The sequence below is a fragment of the Carettochelys insculpta genome, chromosome 2 (assembly GCF_033958435.1).
Source record: "Carettochelys insculpta isolate YL-2023 chromosome 2, ASM3395843v1, whole genome shotgun sequence".
In the NCBI taxonomy this organism is placed as follows: Eukaryota; Metazoa; Chordata; order Testudines; family Carettochelyidae; genus Carettochelys; species Carettochelys insculpta.
The window spans coordinates 247,793,161-247,802,556 of record NC_134138.1 but is presented as its reverse complement, the minus strand read 5'-3'; the positions used below and the strand labels follow the sequence as shown (position 1 = coordinate 247,802,556).

Below are 9,396 nucleotides of genomic sequence, written 5' to 3'. Positions count from 1 at the left end.
TCCTCCTCTTCCGTCCTTGTTTGCCAACTGTTCACCCAATTATCCCATCACCACAGCAAATAAAATTATTAAATAAATTATGCACACGTACTTGTGGAGCCCTGACTAGAACCCTGGGATGCCAAAAAGAAGGGCACTAGTTAAGATAATGTATTAACTGTACATGTCTTGTTGCCATTGTATTGTAATTTAAATAAATTACCAAGATAATTGAAACCAGCATAATTATATTACTTTGACAGATACAGTATGGAGAATTTTAAAATACTGTGTACAGAATTTTAAATTTTTGGGTGAAGAATTTCACTGGAAATAAAAATTGGAAAGGATTCAGAGAAGAGCTACAAGAATGATTAAATGATTAGCAAACCTGCTTTAGAGTGATAGACTGAGGGATCTTAATCTATTTATAAAATCATAGACCTGGGACCTTGAGAAGGGCATTGAGTGCACTCACAGCAGGACCTACATCTTCGCTAACAGATATTTATCTAACCTACTCCTAGGTCAGGAGTCTGCAACCTGTGGTTCTGGAGCTGCATGCATCTCTTTAAGGACTTCTTTGTGGTTCCCAACACTATGATTGCAAAGTAAAAAAAAACAAAACAAACTGATTACTTTCGATAAACGGTGAAGGTCTAAAATCCCAAAAATGAGCAACTCATATCAAAATAGCAAACGATATGTGACAGTGAAATGTTGGATAACTCCCGGGAGCATCCTCCAGAGAAAGAGAAGGTTCGGGAGTGAAAGTCAGGAAGACAGTAGTATGAACACACAAAACGTGAGGAAATACATAAAAAGTTTGTGAATGTCTTGCAGTAAACGTGTAGCATTACAAATCATTGTGCACTGTTCTTAAAATAGGGGTTTTAAAAAGTATGGTCTGATGTTATTCGTTAAGGATTGTCTCATATTCATATGCCTAGCTGCTCTTAAATTATTGATTTTTTTACCAAATTGCAAAAAATGGCTTTTCTTGCTATTTTGGTTGCCAGCTTCTGCCCTAGGTACTTGAAAGTTGTTACTGTGAAATATGTTTGAGGCCCCAGTAAGGACTGAACTGTCAACCCCTGGTTTACAAGACCACTGCTGAGCTATTTAACAAAGAAAATATTAAAAGGTGATTTGATTGCAGTCTAAAAGTACTTATCTAGAGAAAAAATATTTAATACTGGGCTCTTTAATCTATCAGAGAAGGTATAACGTGATCCAATGGCTGGAAATTAAAACTAGACAACTTTAGACTGGAAGTAAGGTATATTTTTAACAGCATGGTAGTTAATCACTTAAACAATTTATCAAGGATTATGATGGTTTCTCCATCATTGGCTATGTGTACACTAGACCCAAACTTCGAAATGGCCATGCAAATGGCCATTTCGAAGTTTACTAATGAAGCGCTGAAATACATATTCAGCACCTCATTAGCATGCGGGCAGCCGCAGCGCTTCAAAATTGACGCGGCTCGTCCCGACGGGGCTCCTTTTCAAAAGGACCCCACCTACTTCGAAGTCCCCTTATTCCCATCTGCTCATGGGAATAAGGGGACTTCAGAGTAGCCCGGGTCCTTTCGAAAAGGAGCCCCATCTGGCACGGCAGCGAGCCGCATCAATTTTGAAGTGCCGCAGCCGCCCGCATGCTAATGAGGCGCTGAATATGTATTTCAGCGCTTCATTAATAAAGTTCGAAATGGCCATTTCGAAGTTTGGAGCTAGTGTAGACATAGCTATATATAGAAATACCATTGACATGATACAATTTTGTACCAGTACCTCTTCTCTACCAACCGTTATTGTTCAGTACCTGCTTTTCACGGCTGCTCGCACATATATTAATAAATGTCTGTTTTTCAGTGCTCTCCATTCACTTCCTGACTCGCACATAATGCATATTTTCAACATGACCCACACCCCTTTTTGGATGCACTTGATAACACAGGCCCTCCACTGGGAGACACTTGATCAGTTATCAGTCTTGCCATATACATATTTCTCCAAAACACTGCTGGGTGTGGAGTTGGCTAGAGTGCCTGAAACTAGGACAGTTTGGCTGAAGGAGATTTTAGAAAGATGAGCAAAACAACAGATATTTTCTGGAAACACACAGCAAAATCTTCTGTCTCTACTGAGAAAAAGTTTCCAATAAAACCAATTGGCTTCCACTTCTGAGCTCAGGATTTTACTCAGACCTGTTGTAAGATACATAGAAGTAGTGTACTCGAAAGGAAAAATAAAATCTACAGTGAAATAGGGAATAGTTAGCTAAGCAGTAATAAAGCTGAAAATGAATTTGGGGTTATAGTTAGAGCCCTGCAAATCTGCAGATACCTGCTTGATAGTCACCAATTTCCGCACACAATATTTGCAGATTGCAGATGAATGTAGATTCAAATTTTTGTCTCAAAGCCTCCAAATCTGCATATATCGACATACAATTGCTGGACCATTTTTGCAGATTGTGGATCAAATGAGGATACAAATTTTGATATTTTGATAATGGATAAAAAATTGAATGGGACAAAAATATGATGCAGTTGCAAAAAAGACTAATATATTTCTGAGATGTATTAAGGAGTCTTATGTGGAAGACATGGAGGGTAACTGTCCCTTTTTGTTTGGCACACTGAGACCTCTGCTGAAGCACTGTATATGCCACAGTTTAAGAAAGCTATGGACAATTTGGAGAGATTCCAGAGGAGAGCAACAAAAATCATAAAAGGTTTAAAAAAACATGACCTCTGAGGAAAACTGAAGAAAAAAAAAACCTGAGCATGTTTAGTCTTGAGGGGAGACTCAGCACAGTTTTCAGCAACATTAACTGCTGCTACAGAGAGGGTGGGAGCAGGCCAAGAAGTGATGGGTTTAATCTGCACCTGGGAGATTTAGTTTAGACAGTTGGGAATACTTTCTAAATGTGGTGATGGGTAAGCACTGCAACAGGCTTCCAAGGGAAGTTGTGGAATCCCTTTAATTGGAGGTTTCTAAAAATGGGTTAGACAAACACCTGTCAGGGAAGGTCTAGGTATACTTAACCTCACCTCAACACCCAAAGTTCTGTGATTTCCTAAGGGGCTCTAACTCCCAATGACTATATTGCATGTATATTAATTTCCTCCCAGTATTGGAGTGGGGCAGGGGCACACCAGCTAAGGGGAGAGCACATGACCTGTACATGTGACTCCACGCAGCCCAGAGGCCCCACACTCTACCCCTCTGCATCCCACATTACCTGGGGCCAGGGGAGATGGTACAACAGCCAGAGGGTCTACTGGTGTTCTGCTTCTTTCCTCACTGCCTACCCCAGCAGGAAAAGTAGCAGAAGTCCCAGCCCCACTTCCTAGGGTTCCCAGAGCTGCATCTCCTCTAGCTCTGTACTACAGCAACCTTGCTGGGGGACATGACTCAGAGTTCTGCTCCTTTCTTTGCTGGAAGAAAGATTTCTTTCTTGTTTCATGAAATTAAGTTTCATTCAGCTTCCAGCCCCTCCCACCTGCAGGGATCATTGGTGCCAGAGGATACGCACTGTGGAAACCATCTTAGAATCATAGAATCGTAGCAGAGTAGGACTGGAAGGGACCTCGAGAGGCCATCGTGTCCAGCCCCCTGCCCTCATGGCAGGACCAAGTACTTTCTAGACCATCCCTGAAAGCCATCTATCTAACCTCTTCTTAAATAGCTCCAGTGATGGAGATTCTACCACTTCCCTTGGCAATTCGTTCTAGTGTTTGATCACCCTGACAGTTAGGAACTTTTTCCTAATGTCCAACCTGAACCTCCCCTGCTGCAGTTTGAGTCCATTGCCTCTTGTTCTATCCTCAGAGGCAAGGAAGAACAAGTTCCCTCCCTCTGCCTTATGACACCCTTTTAGATACCTGAAAACTGCTGTCATGTCCCCGCTCAATCTTCTCTTTTCCAAACTAAACAAGCCCAATTCTCTCAGCCTTCCTTCACAGGTCATGTTCTCTAGAGCTTTGATCATTCTCGTTGCTCTCCTCTGGACCCTCTCCAATTTCTCCTCATCCTTCCTGAACTGTGGTGCCCAGAACTGGACACAATACTCCAGCTGAGGCCTAACCAGCGCAGAGTAGAGCGGGAGAATGACTTCTCGTGTTTTGTTCGCAACACACCTGTTAATGCATCCTAGAATCATGTTTGCTTTTTTTGCAACACCATCACACTGTTGACTCATATTTAGCTTGTGGTCCACTATAACCCCTAGATCCCTTTCTGCTGTACTCATTCCTAGGCAGTCCTTTCCCATTCTGTATGTGTGACACTGATTGTTCCTTCCTAAGTGGAGCACTTTGGATTTGTCCTTATTAAACTTCATCCTGTTTACCTCAGCCCATTTCTCCAGTTTATCCAGATCCTTTTGAATTATGACCCTACCCTCCAAAGAAGTTGCAACCCCTCCCAGCTTGGTATCATCTGCAAACTTAGTAAGTGTACTTTCTATGTCAATATCTAAATCGTTAATCTTGTATAAAAAGCCATTTCACATCCCTTACTTCTGCACGCACACAAGAGCCTGTACTTTCCTTGACCTGTTTGGGAATAGCAGGAAGGATGAGCTCTATGGAAAGCGCTCATTAGCTGTTCGTAGTTAAGGCTCCAGCTCCCCGGTACCTGTTTCTCTTTGCTGATAATGGTTTCTCTTGGAGAAGTGATTTACGGTTCTCTAACTAATTGCCTCTGACACTGGGCTTTGTTTGTGTAAGGGTATAAAATGCTAGAGTTTGCTGCATCAAGCAGCCTTGCTGGACCTGGTTTTACTAGTGTCCAGTTTGGCTCATGTGTTGCCTTATTGAATTCAATAAAGCTGAATGTTAGCCGCCTAAACACAGAGAAGTCTTGTGCTTCAACAATCTGGAGGTTCCACCGAGATCCCAACGCACCACTTGCCCGGATGGAGGGACCGGCACCCCACGTCCAAGCCTCTCAAGAGCGCTCAATAGAAGGTAAGGGGGATACCTGTTACAAAATCTCCCAGGAGGGGCTTGGGACTGGAGTGACGGCCAGCTGTCAGGGTAAGGGGGAGCTATGGGTTCCACCTTTGTGGAGTGGCTAACATTCTTTCTCTGTCTGTCTGTTTGTTTGTGTCTGTCTTTGTCTATTAGGCCTGTCTTGTATGTCACAGTTCTAACACAGCACTCCGGTGTCTCTAGGGAGGCAGCCATGTGCCAGACCCTCTGTGTTCGGACACTAAAAGCTGGTGTGGTGCCACTACACTCTTTTGGCACATGGAACTGTGGGAAGCCTTGTTGCCTTCCTCTGTTTCTGTTTTGAAGAAAGACTAACCTTTAAAGATATCCCTAAGCCCGGGCAGACTTCACTCCCGCCAGGCCGTTTCCAGGCGCCAGGACGCAGACATCCTGCGGGGCTGGAGCGGGTGCCGGGGACACCCCCTTCCCGCAAGCCAGGTGGTCTTCGGTCCAGTGCCTCGCACCCTGTAAGCCAGGTGAACTCCGGTTCAGTGCCTTGCAGGGAGAGATCTTGCGAGCCAGGTGAACTTCGGTTCAGTGCCTTGCACCCTATGAGCCAGGCGAACTCCAGTTCAGTGCCTCACAGGGAGAAAATAAATTATGGGGTTAGGTCAATCTACTTGCAAGTTTTTAGATAAATGGAATTGGTACACCAGAAATGATCCTTTGAAGCAATTTCCTCTAGAGGGTACATTTGACTTTAAAAAAAAAAAGAAAAGAAAAGAAAAAAACTGAAAAAGAAAACAAAAAAACCCCAAAAATAACTGAAAAAAAACCAGAAAAAAAAAAAGAGAAAAAAAAATTATTTCTCTCCAGAGGGCATTAGAATCAAAAGGTAGCAAAAATTTCTCAAACACAACTTACTGGGAGTAAGGAATATCGGAGCAGTTGCATCTGGGCTGTGAGAAACAGCTGATTGAACAAAAGCCCAGACTATAAGACCTTGAAGAAACTGCCCAACTCTGAAAGCTGTTAGTTTAACTCTGTATGGTACAGAGTGTAGTCATGCAAGCATTTATGTTGCAGTATGTGTGTATCCGTCAGGGAGTTTTGTTTAAATTAATTGTCTTGCTAACATGTGCTTGTGTCAGAATCTGTTAACTTGCCCTTGCAGCAACAAAGAGCTGTTTCGGTTTTGTACTGCCAAGCATCTGGCAATTAGAATCCGTACTCATCTGCATTCCTCATCCGTTTGTGTTTGGAGCTTCTTTGCTTTTGACTGGTCTGGGGTAGTTTTGTCTGTCTATCTGTTTCTGTGTCTTGCTGGTGTACCCATAAGGAGGGGACGCCTTCCGATGTGGACACCATCCAATATCAGAGAACAAAAGTTGTGTAAAACCTAAATAAGATCACAGAGTTAAAATCTTCCCTTCTGTTGTAAAGTTAAGTAAATTATAGAGGTAACATTAATATATAGAAATAATGGGTGAGATGTATTTGAAATCTCCTGCTAAGGGTTATGCCCAGCAGGACCACAGGGATGTGCAGAGTCTGGTAAACCAAATATACAAGTTAGAAGAAGGGTTTAATACCAATCTGCCAATAGCTCTCAGCGTTATAAATCCAAGATTTACTAAAGGAAGGGGTACTCATGAAGACCCAGACCCCTTCAATAGCCCAAATTTGGCCAGTTCTAAAAAAAAAAAAAATCAAATTTAAATCTCCATAATTCAGTAAAACTTGCTAAAAGAAGATAAAGGGTTTCTATTGGGATTTAACTGCCCCAAATGTATAAAAGGGAATGTAAGCTGTGTGCAGCACTGTAAAATTAGTTAGAGTAGTGAAACGGGTGTTAATTGAAATAAAAAAGTATGCACTTAACATGAGTGACCCTGTAATAAGGTGCAATGTATATAATTGTCTTTTAATAAAGGGAAGTAATAAAAGTCAAAGGGAAAGTTAGATCCCTGTAATAACACCTTCAAATGGTGAAATCTAAACTACTGAAGTTTTCATTTTAAGGGAGCAAGCATGTGATTAGAGGGAAAGAGTAAATCACTAACTCTGAAGAGTCTGAAAAAAAAATTCAAAGGAGCTTGCAGAGTTTAAAAGGAACTAAGCATATTTGTAAATGGAGTATTTTAAGATGTAATCTGTATTTTAAAATGTAACCTGTCACTCCCAAAGGGGGATAGAAAATTGTTCTTTTGTCTTTGAGAAACACAGAAAAAATACTGGTAGTTACTGAAGAACAACCTAAAACATCATAATCTCCTTTCAAAACGAAAAGCATGGTTTTGTATTTTGTTAGTGCTTGTCTTATTAATAGCATTGTTAAGTTGTCTATATTGGTAAGTAAACAAAAATACACATGGCCTCACAAATTAAAAAAATGGTCTGTATGTTGCTGCCTTATTAAATGCCTTGCAGTTACCATATGCTGTTGCAGTTACGAAGTATGCTGTTCATCAGGCTGCTCATGATGAAGATACACGTGGAAATGCCTTGGCTAACTCAGCAGCTAACGCTGCAGCCCTTTCCCCTCTTGGGCCACTTAACTATTTCCTATTTTTACGGACTCCCAGTCTCCTATTGCAACTCTTATTGATACTGCACTATTCCAAGATCAGGCCCTAAATTTGGAAAAGACCACCTGGAGACTGGATGAATGCCTTTTGCATCCTGACCACCTTTGACGCTCCCGGACAGCCGCCTGGTTGCGCCCAAGGTCCTTCTCCCTTATCTTGCTTGCGTGCACCACAGCGTGGCTCATGTAAGCAAAAGGGAGGGGATGATTACTGCTGTTCAAACAAAATTGGTTTGCTCCCAAATTCTCCCAAGTGGCCCAGGACTACTGTCTGGCTTGCCCTGTCTGCCAAGCCCACAACGTGGGCAAACCTGTAAGGACAGTTCTGGCAACCAGATCTCCACCTTTTAGGACCATTCCTAAATTTATAAATGAACTCCATTCAACTAGCCAAATGTAAATCTTTTGAATATGTGCTGGTTATTGTTTGTTTGTTCTCGGGATGGGTAAAAGCTTATCCATGCAGGAACGCTAATACCATCACAGTGGCAAAAAGACTTTTAAGTCATTATATCTCATCCTGGGGAATACCCCCTCATGATCTCCAGTAATAGAGGTATGCACTTCACCGGACTTAGTCCCTATGAGATAGTGTGTGGCTGCCCTATGTGACAGCTGAGCAGCCCGAAGATTGACCAGGCCAATACCACACTTATCAAAGGAAGCATAGTTAAGTACTGTCAGGAACTTATGAGGTGTGTGCAGTCCTATCATTCACAGGTCAAGGACGCTTTCCTGGAGGCCCCAACTGAACCGTGCCATCAGCTACAACCAGGAGATTGGGTCTGTGTAAAGGTCCACCAGCGAAAGACTGCCCTACAGCCAAGGTAGAAGGGCCCCTACCAAGTCCTTTTGACCACACATACCGCTGTGAAGTGTGAGGGACTGCCCATCTGGATCCACACCTCCCACTGCAAACTGGTTCCAGCTCCTACAGAGGCGGGTCCTGCAGAGGAGCACCGCAGACCTGGTTCCAGAAACCCAGGTCCAGAAGTAGATGGGGATTAGTGCAGGCCTGGTACCGGCAATCCAGGCCCAGAAGCAGATGAACCTGAGGGACCAAGACTAAGGTACCAACTGCACCCAGGAAACCTGCCAGCGATAGGTGAAGAAAGCGACAAAGCCCTGAAGAACAGCCCAATGGGGCTGGCCAAACAAATCCTGCTGAACTTACGTTTAGTTTTGTTTTTAATACCTACTAGCCATAGCCTATATGGCTCGAATACGTTTATGCTTTTAATGAACCAAATTTCCCTAGAATTTAACACCACAGATGTTGAATGTGTGCTCATAGCCCTGTACATTCAGAAGGAGGTGTCCCAGTGATTCCAGTCCCACTAAATAACACTCAGATGAATGGAACATGGTTCGGTGAATTGGGCCAGAATGACACATGGTATGATAAAGGGTTTAACGGCCTAGGATATGTTCGTTTAGCCATAACCTCAGTTGGAGAATATTAGTGGACGTGCAATGGCACAGGAGGCTTGAGTGGGGAAAAGCAGGTGTGAGATAAGTGTTGTCCAGAATGGGGTTTGGTGTAAGATAAAGACCCTGCCAACCTTGACATCTTCAGGTACTCTTTGCCGTGGATGATGAACTCCCAATGCAGTAAAGCCTTAACAGCTAAGATTGGCCATTATTTCATATGTGGCCAAAGGGCATATAAAACCCTGCCCATAAGTTGGAGTGGAACCTGCTATATTGGGGCAGCTTTCCCAGCCATTCAGATAGTAGACCGTCTTCCCAGTAGCAGAGTCCAAAACTATCGAGAGATAACAAACGTGGAATGGTATTGGGGAGTCACGACCGCAGGTTTGGGTATGGCCTTTGCGATGAAGGAAATACAGAGGCCGGCAGAAGCTTTTGAGAAAGTAGCCAATGC

At 43.0% G+C, this 9,396-nt stretch overlaps 1 long non-coding RNA gene across 1 annotated transcript; it reads left to right on the top strand.

Annotated features, from left to right (window-relative positions):
* The first annotated feature begins 313 nt into the window (after positions 1 to 313).
* On the top strand, positions 314 to 8,873 carry LOC142008916 (uncharacterized). The gene is made up of 2 exons (XR_012644268.1): positions 314 to 784; positions 4,360 to 8,873. It is a non-coding gene; the product is annotated as an uncharacterized LOC142008916 (long non-coding RNA).
* The last annotated feature ends 523 nt before the right edge of the window (positions 8,874 to 9,396 follow it).